The sequence below is a fragment of the Panulirus ornatus genome, chromosome 31 (assembly GCF_036320965.1).
Source record: "Panulirus ornatus isolate Po-2019 chromosome 31, ASM3632096v1, whole genome shotgun sequence".
NCBI classification, from domain to species: Eukaryota; Metazoa; Arthropoda; class Malacostraca; order Decapoda; family Palinuridae; genus Panulirus; species Panulirus ornatus.
Window position 1 is genome coordinate 6,418,959 of NC_092254.1, and position 13,718 is coordinate 6,432,676.

Sequence of the window (13,718 nt, forward strand, 5' to 3'; positions counted from 1 at the left end):
CAGGATTGTCGTAATTCAATAAGAGATTAGGTGGGCGGAAGGTTTCATTAGCGGGCCATGATGGTGGCTGACGGCACCACATCAGGGCCAGAGTGGCGCAAGGCACCTCACCGGACCCATGCTGGTGGAGGGTACCACACCAAGCCCAGGGTGATGCAGGGTACCACACCAAGCCCAGGGTGATGCACAGTACCACACAAGGGCGAGGATGGTGCAGGGTACCATACCAAACCCAGGGTGGCGCAGGGTACCACGCTAGACCCAGGATGGTACGTGGAAGGTGCTTCACAAGGGCGAGAATAGCGCAGGGTACAACATCAAGCCCAGGGTGGTGCAGGGTACCCCACCAAGCCCAGGGTGGTGCAGAGTACCACACAAGGGCGAGGATGGTGCAGGGAAACATACCAAACCCAGGGTGGACGCCGGTACGCCTTGCACACCGAAGGAGAAAGCGTATCTACAGGAGGGAGAGGACAGGGAGGTCATGAGATGATGTCGGACATAAACTTCATGAAATGGATGAAAGCTCTGAATGAGGTATTGAAAATATGGCTACCGGACAACACTGTCCCAGCGCCTCTCCCAGCTGCGGGTGGGAAGGGAGGACGTAGAGGCAAACACTACAGAGCGTATGTTTAGCAAGTAGGTTGAGAGGGTAGACGTCTCTAACCTTTTGAATTGGTAAATCAACAATACTATGACACCTCCAAGCCTTTCCAATCTCTTCCAGCACTGAGCTGGCACACTCGAATACCTGGCATCGAACCCCGACCAGATGGTGTGTGTGTGGGGCTGAACCACGACCACGAACAACGTCACCAACAGGACAGACGGAACTCACCAGGTTCACCCGCGTCCTACAAGAGAAGGCTACTAACACACCCTCTCCTCTCACCGCTCCGCCCATACGGGGGTCACCACGCCGATGTGTTGGAATATACAGACAAGACAGAGCCCGAGTTGCCCAAGGCTGTATGTATGACCTCCACATACCTGACCGCACCGCACTAACACTAGCCCCCCCCCCTCCCCCAGGTCACACGACCCTCCAGGGTAACGACCACACACACACACACACACACACACACACACACACACCAAATACCTGAGCTTTTCAGGAAACGCTTCGGCTCCGGGGTTGGTGAGCTGACATAGGGAAAAACCACGTATTATCCACCAGCAGTAGAGCTAGCACAAGACGTTCTCTGTGTGTCAGATGTGTGCCCCCGTGTCAGGCAGTCCAGAAGCTACACGTACGTACACACTCCTCATACCTCGCCACACACACACACACACACACACACACACACACACACACACGGCCACGTGTCCCACAGCAGGTGTATACTGGACCGTCACGCGAACTAAAACAATTGGGGAAAACTGACGTGACTGATGAGGTGACTTAGAACACGAAGTGGCTTTCAGAGAATCAGGAGGGTTACGACTAGTAAGTGTGACGTCCTGGCCTTTGGCCTCAGCCTTAAGGGTCAGGTCAAAGGCCAGACCACCATACAGCAAGAGTGGTAGTGTGTGTGTGTGTGTGTGTGTGTGTGTGTGTGTGTGTGTGTGTGTGTGTGTGTGTGTGTGTGTGTGTGTGTGTGTGTGTGTGTGTGTGTGTCAAGCACACATTCCTGCAGAGCAGCTGTTGTGCCTGCTGGGTCAGGGCAGACTCCTGGGGTCTGATACCCCAGGACAACATCAAGGGTCACACACACACACACACACACACACACACACACACACACACACAGCCACGGCTGGCCCCCGGGACGGCATTCGTCTGTACGTGTTGAATAAAACAATGTATTTGTGAGGTTACCGACCAGCGCACGGCAACCATTGGTAATCCATACGGCCTCCAGCCTCAAGGTCAAACCCAACCTCCATACACAGCCGTGGTCGGCCGGGGTGACAACAATCTATGTCGAGGTGACTCTGGTGTTAATATACATGTAGAGGGATATATCAAGTCATCCGGTCCAATCCGCCAGTTCTACGTCTACGTCAGTTAGTCTTGCTTCTCACCAGTGTTGTCCAGGCCTCCTCGTATACATGGCTCTCCCATCTGTGACCACACTTCTCCCATAAGCTTGGCATCACCTGCAGACATACGTGGGGCGTGAGTGCTGCTCCCTCCCCACCTCCCCCTTAACTCTCGCGGGTGATTCAACACGACCCACGAACAACAGCGACCCCAGACCTTCGCCCTGTGGCACACCAGGTTACTCATAACCGCACACTTGACGTGTCTTCTGTCCCCTCTCGGCAGAATTCGAGCCGTCGAAGGAGCCGTACTTTCAACTCCAGATAAAATTCAGATCTTTCATTCTTCTCCAACGTCCTGTCCACGTCAGTGTCATACGCCTGCTACTATCCACCCACCCAGGTCAGTGTCATACGCCTCCTACTATCCACCCAGGTCAGTGTCATACGCCTGCTACTGTCCATCTAGGTCAGTGTCATACGCCTGCTACTGTCCATCTAGGTCAGTGTCATACGCCTGCTACTGGGTGGATCCATCTAGGTCAGTGTCATACGCCTGCTACTGTCCCACCCAGGTCAGTGTCATTCGCCTGCTACTGTCCCACCCAGGTCAGTGTCATACGCCTGCTACTCTCCATCTAGGTCAGTGTCGTACGCCTGCCACAGTCCACGCACCCATCAATCCTTTCAGCGCCACACAATACTCCATTATTGAAGTTCGAGTGAACAGGAATACATGGCTTCTTCTCCCTCAACCCGTGTTGATTAGCATTCCAGCCAGCGAGCCAGGCAGCCGACTAAACCAACCAACCAGCCAGCTAACCAGGCGGTCAACCAACCAACTAACAACGCGACCAACCAACCAACCACCCAGCTAACAAGATGACCAACCATCAAGCGAACAAGACGCCCAACCAACCACCCAGCTAACAAGACGACCAACCAAGCAAACAACCAGCTAACCAGCCAGATAACCAGACAACCAATCAACCAACCAGCTAACCAGACGGCCAACCAACCAACCAGCCAGGACCCCAGCTCGCCAGCCCAGAAGCCAGGAATTCTGGGAGACACAACAGCTACTGGCGAGGCTAGACAGTGCCGGGCGTCCTTGATGTATACTATATCCCCTCACAAGTTTTCATCATCATTTTGCCATTATAAGTTTCGTGCTACAAGACTCACCTCCCGATCTCAGGTTCCCTTCCGAGAGCGTGAACAATTTACATAAATTTCCGGGGCAAAGTCTAATTCGTTTCACCTTCAATTATCATTACTGAAGTTTTCAATGTCTCTTAAGTTAATAAAATAACATGCATACAAAGCGAGCGAGCGAGCGAGCGACGAAGGCAGGGAGGGAGGGAGATGAGGGAAGACTTCGAGAAATGTGGCAATTCCGAAGAAGTTCTTCAGTAGTTGGTGATCATGGACGGGAGGATGTCATGACCTCTGCTTTATCATGAAGGTGGCGACGCCGAAGCTGGGCCACTCACTTTCCCCCAGCTCACGAGAGATTTAAAGTCTATACTCGAAACATTTCAGCGAGAAAGATTTCAGATCAATACTCAAAACATATCGGCGCATTTTCTAAATTTTTTTACATAAAAATACACACAGCATGGACTAGGCCCTCATTAATTCCCTTGAGCATTAACTAAATTACAGATTAACCTGAATAGGGCTGCTAATTCCTCAAGGAGAAATTACACCAAGAACCAATCAGCATGGCCTGCTTCATCCCCTGGTGACCGAAGCCCACTAATTACTGCCAGGTTTAGGGAGGCCCGCCCAACCAGGCCAGGCCAGGCCAAGCCAGGCTGATCCAGACCCAGCCAGACCCTTTGGCCAAAACTCGGCCGATCTAGACCCAGCCAGACCCTTTGGCCAAAATCGGCCGATCTAGACCCAGCCAGACCCTTTGGCCAAACTCGCGCGATCCGCTGGCACCTGGGGCACTGAACCCACCTCAAGGGAGCCATTTCCTGTTGTCTCCCTCGAGGATCAACGTGACCGTCAACACTGGGTGTTACCAGCCAGCAGGGTAGGTGGTCTCCTGCACCAACACTAACTTTAACACTCCTTGAAAATGATGGCAGAACCTTTGGTTATAATGACCCGGCCTATATCACCATCAGTAACTTTAACACTCCTTAAAAATGATGGCAGAACCCTTGGTTATAATGACCCGGCCTATATCACCATCAGTAACTTTAACACTCCTTAAAAATGATGGCAGAACCCTTGGTTATAATGACCCGGCCTATATCACCAACACTAACTTTAACACTCCTTGAAAATGATGGCAGAACCCTTGGTTATAATGACCCGGCCTATATCACCAACAGTAACTTTAACACTCCTTGAAGATGATGGCAGAACCTTTGGTTATAATGACCCGGCCTATATCACCAACAGTAACTTTAACTCCCCTGAAGATGATGGCAGAACCCTTGGTTATAATGACCCGGCCTATGTCATACTAATCAAAATACACCACCCGGTAAGGACACCCGATAACAACAAGAGCCGTAGAGTGATGTATCAGTAATACAATATACTTCAGTAAATGTGTCTACATCATCCTAGGACAAGTTACCAAGTTACAGTATAGTACAAAATAGATACTACATAAATTAAGAACATTAGGATGAGGAAGGGGAAAATACACAATCAATTCACTCAACACATCCTACTAGGGTGAGTGAGAGACAATTCTGATATACAGACAATGAGGAAAATTACGTTGGAGTCAATTCAGAATATTCCTTTACAAATCATGGTATGAAATCAATCATTTTACTTTAGTGGTTTTGTATTGACAAAAAAAAAAAAAAGGCAAACGCCACCCACAGGCCCTCTTTTTCAGCCCACAGCCAGCCATCTTCAGCCCATGACCGCCCCTGTCCAACAGCCCTCCCAGCTCACATAACCCATGCGTGCCGTGCACATCCCGGCCCACAAACCTGATTCTTACTGCTCATCTCAACCTCCCGACACACACACACACACACACAGCCCCACACACTCACTAGCTCCCCTAGCCCACCCACCAGCCTCTTCCTCCTCTTTACCCTCCTCCTCCTCCTCCTCCTCCTCCCGCTGCAGTAATCAACATCGCTTCATTAACTTGAGGTGATTAATGGTTCAGGGTCGCAGGTAATTACTTTATCAGTTGCAGGTACACTAAAAATCAAAACCCTCTCATCTGAGGAAAGGGGAGGCACCCACCACCTCAAGTGACCCCTCTCCTGAGGAAAGGGGAGGCACCCTCCACCTCAAGCGACCCCTCTCCTGAGGAAATGGGAGGCACCCACCACCTCAAGCGACCCCTCTCCTGAGGAAAGGGGAGGCACCCACCACCTCAAGTGACCCCTCTCCTGAGGAAAGGGGAGGCACCCACCACCTCAAGTGACCCCTCTCCTGAGGAAATGGGAGGCACCCACCACCTCAAGCGACCCCTCTCCTGAGGAAAGGGGAGGCACCCACCACCTCAAGTGACCCCTCTCCTGAGGAAAGGGGAGGCACCCACCACCTCAAGTGACCCCTCTCCTGAGGAAAGGGGAGGCACCCACCACCTCGACTGAAGACAACTGGGAGACCCCTCCACTCGACAGGAGAAACACGAGGTTCCCTCCATTTCCACTGAGGAATGACGTGGACCCCCTTCCTCAACCACTGAAGATGAGCGTCCCTTCTCCTACCACTGAAGAAAGAAAAGGGGGTCCCTTTCTCCACCACTGAAGAAAGATGAGGGACCCCTTTCCTCCACCACTGAAGAAAGATGAGGGGGGCCCCTTTCCTCCACCACTGAATAAAGATGAAGGTCCCCTCCTCCTCCACTGAAGAGAGAGAGGGAGGAGGACCTCTCCCCACTAGTGAAGATGAGGGAGGACCCCCTCCTTACCAGGGAAGGGGAAGAGGAGGACCCCCCCCCTCGTCTCCCGTGCCCCTGGCCTGTGATAATTCCAGGTTTAAATGAGGAAAAAAAATATAATCTAATTAGAGGAAACCTTGACTTTTTGTCTGTCATGTTGACAAGTGCGATAGTTAGTGTAGCCTCCCCTCTCCCTCCCCCCCTCCCTCCGGGCTCCGCAGAACCCCACACCCCCCCTGCACCCCGCCATCCCCCTTCCCCCAACCCTTCAACCCGCTCCCCCCCAACCCAACCACGTCAGCACCAAGGCAATTGTGCCCAATAAGAGCACACGTTGCCTCCCCTCCCCCCACTACTAAACCCCCCCTCCTTCCTTTTTTACCCTCCTAATACCAGCATTACCCCACCCCACCCCATCCACCCACTCTCCTCCTCCCTCTGCCAACACCGGCTCTGGCGTTCACAAGAAACTGTGGCGAAATTGAAAATCTTTCTTTCAGAAGTTTGAAACCTGCGATTTAAGGATGTGTGTGTGTGTGTGTGTGTGTGTGTGTGTGTGTGTGTGTGTGTGTGTGTGTGTGTGTATGTGTGTGTGTGTGTGGAGGGTGGGGGTGTAAGGGTAGGGTAGGATAGTGAGGCTCCACGCCACGACTCATAGACCAGGGAGAGCTGCAACCCACCCCAGCCTACCAACCGGTTTTGTATAACCCTGATTAACCATCACTGTAAACCTGAATTAACTGATCGACAACCATGAGTATACCTATGTACGTAACGGGGGGACCTCCTGTGTGTGTGTGTATGTGTGTGTGTGTGTGTGTGTGTGTGTGTGTGTGTGTACGTGTCTGTACGTACGTAATCTGTGTACCCATGTTTGTGTACACACGTGTGGGGTGGTAACCTTCTCCCCATCCAATCTAGGCTAGTCACCCCACTCTGGCTACCCTGCTACCCTTCCTCCTCCTCCTCCCCTGACCAAGACTATCCTCCCCACACCACTCCAACCAACCTCAAACCAGTTTGGGGAGAGAAACTTTTCCATCAAAGTGAACCACTTGGACTCCTCGTCCCCCGTGTAAACTTATTGCTGGTCAAGACTCAGCGTTCCTCACGGAAGCCACAAGAACAGGGTCGCCCCCAGACTCCGGGGTGGTGGGGAGGACCCCTGACGTCTCCCCCAAAGATCTTTACCGTCAAACAGACACAGGGGAGGCTGAGGCTGGGGGGGTTGTGGTGTCGCTTCGCCCCACCCCACACCATCACTCACGCCATCAACTCTCACGACGAAACAGTCACTGGGAGGCTGAGCCTGGCGTTGTGGAGGACGCGATCCACCAACCCCCTCCCATCCACACCCTCCTCCACTCGGGGCTATCATTTACGGTCGCAGCCTCGGGGGGATGATGATGATGTGTCCTCCGGTGTTATCTCTTGCATTATACACTTGATTTACCTATGACCTCCCTCCTCCCTCTGTGTCCCTCTCTATTCTTTTCGCAGTGTCTTTAGTTTCTCTCCTCTAGTCCCTCCATCCCACACACAGAGAACACGTTACAACTCATTCTTCGTAACCCTTCGAATGTTAGTGCGGTGAACACTACGCGCAGGTCCTGCCCCTACTGGGCGCGTTGGTCCTGCCTCGCGCGCTGTGGACTGCATTACATACATCTTCATCACGCGACGCCTCCCAAAGCCACGCGAGTTAACTCGACGAGGCCAATGCATCTCCTGCTATCAGGGCAATCAACCTTTTGGGCTGACCCCTGATGATTTCCTCCCTCAGGTGACGCGCTGCTAAAAGCATTCCATCCCCCGTGTATCACACACGCTCCATTACGCTTTGCCACACGACTCCGCATTACCTCAAAATCCTCTTTGAAGTCTAAAAATATATGGGTTCGGGTGAAAGGCCCAGGACCAGGCCAGGCCCAGGCCAGACCATGGGGGTCTGCGGCGTCGTGTTCAGAGACCCCCGTACCGTTCCTGAGCTAAATTGACTGTTCAGGACCCGCTCTCAGGAGCTGCTCCCAGGAGGGAACGACTTGAGAAAAAAAATCCGAGCCGTAAATTATGGCGTCTGTGGCTACTGTGTGTGTTGGAGGCGCGACAAACACACACACACACACACACACACACACACACAGGACAAGAGCTAAACCACAGGGCGCACATGACCACCGTATACACACACACACACACACACACACACAGTAGCGCACAGCCCGATCCCAGACACGTACACCATTATATAACCCCTAATTAAAGGCTCTCCTTGAGGGAAGAGCCGTCAGAACCCTGAGTGAGAGAAGAGACGAGACATCCCCCCCCCCCCCCCAAGCCAGTAGGGAGGGAGAGAGAGAGAGAGAGAGAGAGAGAGAGAGAGAGAGAGAGAGAGAGAGAGAGAGAGAGAGAGAGAGAGAGAGAGCGGAGGAGAAAGCTTTAAATAACCCAGCCCTGCGATCCTCGCAAAACTTTCACGCTCACCGTGAGTAACACATGTCCAACAAACTCACACACACACACACACTCAACACACCAATGTTCCAGCGGCGTTCACGCACTCTGCTGGATCTAGATGGCCAGGCAGGCACTCGCGCCCAGCATTACCCGTGCCCCAGGCGTGCTGATAGACTTGCCCGAGAGGTGCTGGGTCAGACGCCCTCGAACCCTCTCCTCCTCACCTGTGTGGTGACATCACCAGTGTTGCCAGTGTGTTGGTACAAGACGCACCGCCACACGCGGCGAGGGCGCGGATGGCTGGGGGACGGCCCGTGTCGGCTGGGAGGCTTGCTCTCCCGCCCAGCGCCGGCAAATAATTGATACTGTCCTGGGATTCGGGCTAGGGTAAGGGGGGGTTGGGGATGTGCCAGGATCGGGGGCTAGGGTAAGGGGGGGGGTGGTCAAGGCAGGGGTTAAGGCTGGCCCTGAGAGGCTCCGACACGACCGTCCTGTCAATATTGGTCAACAACGACGGCCACTCACACACCACCATCACCACCCACCCACTCACTGGTGTGTCCCGACCACACACCGACCCTCCTCCCTCTTACTGTGTCGCGACCACACACCGATCCTCCTCCCTCTTGCTGTGTCGCGACCACACACCGATCCTCCCTCTTGATGTGGCCTGACCACACAACTCGTGGTGTGCTCTAAGGTCACGGCAAGTGACTTCTGCTGACCTTTCCAGTGCCTGGCGCACGTCTGTGGTGTGAACCAGCTCAGGAAACAGTGAGACAATACAGTGTATAGTCTTGTGTGAGGCGAGAGAGCAGCCCGCACACACACACACACACACACACACACACACACACACACACACACACTCCACGACGATATATTCTCCTCCCTCATACCGGCCTTGGCTACGACGGGACGACCCTTTACCCACGACGGTACGACACCCCATGAACACGACGCGACGATCCTTCCGGGTCAGGTCAAAGGCCAGGTCATCCTACCCAAGGGTCATGACCTAGCGTCAATGTTCACTCAAATGCGGTAAACACTTCAGCATCTCGCCCTGAAACGCCGCTGAAGTTCTGTGTCTCTCAATTGGAGTTGAAGAAAAGCTTTGTGAAGCTAGGTCGAGTATGGCGCGGGCTTGTAAGACATGAGAGGTGGCTCAGCCACCTTAAAACACCACTGGAGAGGATGATGATGTTCAGTGGGCCAGTTCTCCCACCTGGGTCGGGCACAGTTACCATTAATCTAAACTCGGGAAAAATTAAATCATAGAAATAATTACCCCTGAGCTCTCTATACAGCTGGGCTGACGTGACAAACACGACACCAGTGTGTGTGTGTGTGTGTGTGTGTGTGTGGGGAGGGGCGCTGCAGATAACGAACGTACACAGATAAATAACAGATACCGTAAACAAAAGAACAACAAGCCAGGTGTACACAGCAGTGTATCCCTGTTTACAACCAGTGGTGGCGTACAGGTTAACAACAGTGTGGTCAACAGAGGGACGAGGGGGGGAAATACTCACGTGTGAGCTACCAGGAAGAGGTTCACGTGCTGACCATACGCGTGTGGCCACACACCCGACGACGCTGCTTGCTGCTGCTGCTGCACCTGTGGGCATACAACACCTCTGGTTACACGGGGTTACAATGGTGTAGCCCAACCCTACACCTCCTATGGACACCCTGGGTGCGTCATAACACCCTGGGCCCTCATACTGTGGGTGTTACACACACACACACTTTACCTCGGAGAACAGTGAAACTTAAAAAATAAAATGGGTCCTTATATTTCACCCATAAAATCCCAGTAAATTTTCGACAATAACCTTTGAGGGGAAAACATTATGATTAAAAAGGATAGGTACACGAGAGTAATCAGTGCCTCTGACCTCACCTCTGAGGACCATCATCAGAGGATAATGACATGAAAAATGCAACCCCCAATTGCCACTACCATGCTGAACACTCAGCTACCTTGCCATAGTAACTTTCATGCCTCACGACAAACAACCAGGTCGAACCTAGAATGACCTGACTCCGTCTGGGCCGCTGGCAAGAGGAAACACACCAGGTCAAGAGGGAGTATGCGATTCTGGACATCAAAACGAGGGTCAGGTACGTTACCAATCACGTACCCAAACACAACTCAAAAATCTAAAAGCTTCATCTGATCTCAGGATCATAGACACGTACACCACACAGCACACAACTACGAGGAAACTATGACTCTATCAAACCAAACTACTACTACTACTGCTACTGCTACCGCTACCACACAGGGGAGAAGAGCCATCTCATGATCCGGGCAGCGGCGGCGGAGGCTGGCGGGCGGGCGGCCGGGCAGGGGAGAGGGTGGAGGGAACAGTTTGAAAACATTACCACCGCCAACTAAAAACATTCCCAGGGGGGGCAAAACTCTCTCTCTCTACCACTCTCTCTCTCTCTCTCTCTCTCTCTCTCTCTCTCTCTCTCTCTCTCTCTCTCTCTCTCTCTCTCTCTCTCTCTCGTCCAGCGCTCAGAAACACCAGGGCCTGGGGTCACACGCACACACACAACATAATACTCACACAACACCGACCAACGGGACGGGTGTGAGAAAAGGACTTTGGACAAATACTGGAAGGATCATGAGCTGTTATATGGGGGCTCTGAGTATATATATGAATATACATATATAGGATAGGAACATTCTCCTCGGTAGAAAGACACAGAGAACACACGTCAAAAAGGTACGTTTTCTAATTGGGGTGAGGTTACCAGTGGCGTGCTACAAGGCTCCACCTTACCCTACGTAAATGACTCGTCAAAGAAAAAAAAAATAGGACTTCATACCATAATACGTTAACGAATGACGTTATGGTAAAGCTCGAACGAAAAGAAAAAAAATAATGAGATTTCATTGACTCTGGCACAAACAACTTAAGCTGCACCGTTGGTCTGATACTTGGTCTCAAGAGGTTCGAACCCGGGACAAAGGCACGGTAATGAGGGCGGGGGGGGGGCACACCAGAGGCACCTCTCGATACGACTATATCATCAGGTAGGAGGAGAAAACGGGCTGCAGGAATGTGTATGTGAAGGAGACTACCAGGTCGACCATGTATGTAAAGCAGAACAACAACACGTTGGGTGGGTGAGGGGGAATGTTGGAGGAGGGGGGCGGCCAAACATGTCTCCTGGTGAATGCCACAACCGCACTCATGACATGGATAACAACGACGCCTCCACAACACACCGTCTACAACAACTCGGACCCGATCACAATTATACGAGGACCGAGGCCGGCTACCTCGCTAGGCAAGATCAAAACACAGACGGAACGCACAAGTCGATGAAGCTGTATGATAGATAGATAGATACACAGATAGATAGATAGATAGATAGATAGACAGATACAGATAGATAGATAGACAAATAGACATAGATAGACAGAGAGAGAGAGAGAGAGAGAGAGAGAGAGAGAGAGAGAGAGAGAGAGAGAGAGAGAGAGAGAGAGAGAGCCGGTGTATCAGTCTCCCTGACCAATACACTGCCACCCTCCCCGTAGTTCCCACGCGCATTCACATCAAGCAGACACTTGAAGGGCCAGTCTAAGGTGGCTGGCGGACGCCCTCGGCTCGTGTGTTGTGGCCCACGGGCCGAGCCGCACCAGCCCACCCACAGCTCCCGGCCCACGGGCCGAGCAGCACCAGCCCACCCACAGCTCCCGGCCCACGGGCTGAGCAGCACCAGAGTCAGCCTAATGACAAATTCAGAGCCACACTCGGGTGGCACCGGTGGCACTCAGTGGTAGAGTGGGTCTGGGCCAGTGTGTGTCTGGTCACACTGGCACTCACCAGCAGTGTGTGTCAGCTCACACTGGCACTCACCAGCAGTGTGGGTCAGCTCACACTGGCACTCACCAGCAGTGTGTGTCAGCTCACACTGGCACTCGCCAGCAGTGTGGGTCTGGGCCAGTGTGTGTGTCTGGTCACACTGGCACTCACCAGCAGTGTGGGTCTGGGCCACTGTGTGTGTCAGCTCACACTGGCACTCACCAGCAGTGTGGGTCTGGGCCAGCGTGTGTCAGCTCACACTGGCACTCACCAGCAGTGTGGGTCTGGGCTACTGTGTGTGTCAGCTCACACTGGCACTCACCAGCAGTGTGGGTCTGGGCCGGTGTGGGTCAGCTCACACTGGCACTCACCAGCAGTGTGGGTCTGGGCCAGTGTGTGTCAGCTCACACTGGCACTGTCGCCTTCTATAATTTTCCTGTTAGACTAACAGGTGTTTCAGGCGTACACGTAAACTTCTGTCTCATAAAGAAGGAACCAGGCCAAAATATAAACAAAGAAACAAGGGGAAAAGCACCCCGAACCAAAACAAAAACAAAAAGAACAAATGAACAAAAGAAAAGCACCCAAACCAAACAAAAACAAATAAACAGAGGGGAGCAACCTGGCCAAAAATACAGAGCGAACATACGAGACCCACAGACAAAAATACATAAATCTATAAATAAATAAAAATAAATAAATAAATAACTAAATAAAAGCAAATGAATATATAAAAGCAAGAGTAAATTTTACCAGCAGATGGGGGGAAAACGTTGATAAAATAACATTTAAATTTCCAACGAGAATATTTGATGGCGTTATCTTATCTGAAGTCTTGATTAATACTAGTGTTCTGAAACGACCTTCAGGAGCAGAGATGGTGTCAGCGATATACTTCAGGGACAGAATTGGTGCGCCACAGACACTTCAGGGATAGAACTGATGTCACACGCATACTTCAGGAACAAGTCTGATGTCGTGCGCATATGTCTCAGAGACTGAACTTATGTCACAGGCATACTTCAGACACAGTACTGATGTCAGCGGCATACTTCAGGTATACAGCTTATGCCACAGGCATATTTCAGAGCCTGGTGTCAGTGGAATACATCAAGGACAGAATTATACGCCAAGATATACTCACCTTAGGTAATCTTTCATACTAAGTTATGCCACATTATCAAATCTCTCCCATACAGTCTTGATGCACGAACATATTCGTATATCTTAATGCGCCATGTATTTCTCGTACGCATGTATAGCCTGTACACCGTATAGTCTGCTCTCTGTGTGAAATACTGATGACTGGCCTGTGCGAAATAAATCGCACACACACACACACACACACACACACACACACCTGCTTTCTTATCTTAACACCATCTATACAAAGTCATCATCTTATCAGATACTGAGGAGGTGTGGGGTTGATCCCCTCAGTAACCGTGCAAGATCCAGCAGTGAGGGCGAAGACCTCCCTCCCCCATCCCCCCTGCAGCAGCAGGAGCGGCAGCAGGAGGCGACCTGGAGATGGATGAGGTGAAGAAGTGCCAGCCTGGGCAGCAGACGGGCCA

At 52.0% G+C, this 13,718-nt stretch overlaps 1 protein-coding gene across 8 annotated transcripts in view; it reads right to left on the bottom strand.

Moving 5' to 3' along the window:
* LOC139758776 (uncharacterized) overlaps window positions 1-13,718 on the bottom strand; it is a 141,261-nt gene that overhangs the window by 101,130 nt on the left and 26,413 nt on the right. For all 8 annotated transcript variants that reach the window (XR_011714917.1, XR_011714915.1, XR_011714916.1 and 5 more), the window contains one exon: window positions 9,853-9,938. The gene's annotated coding sequence lies outside the window, so the exon portion shown is untranslated. The remainder of the gene's footprint in view (window positions 1-9,852; window positions 9,939-13,718) is intronic.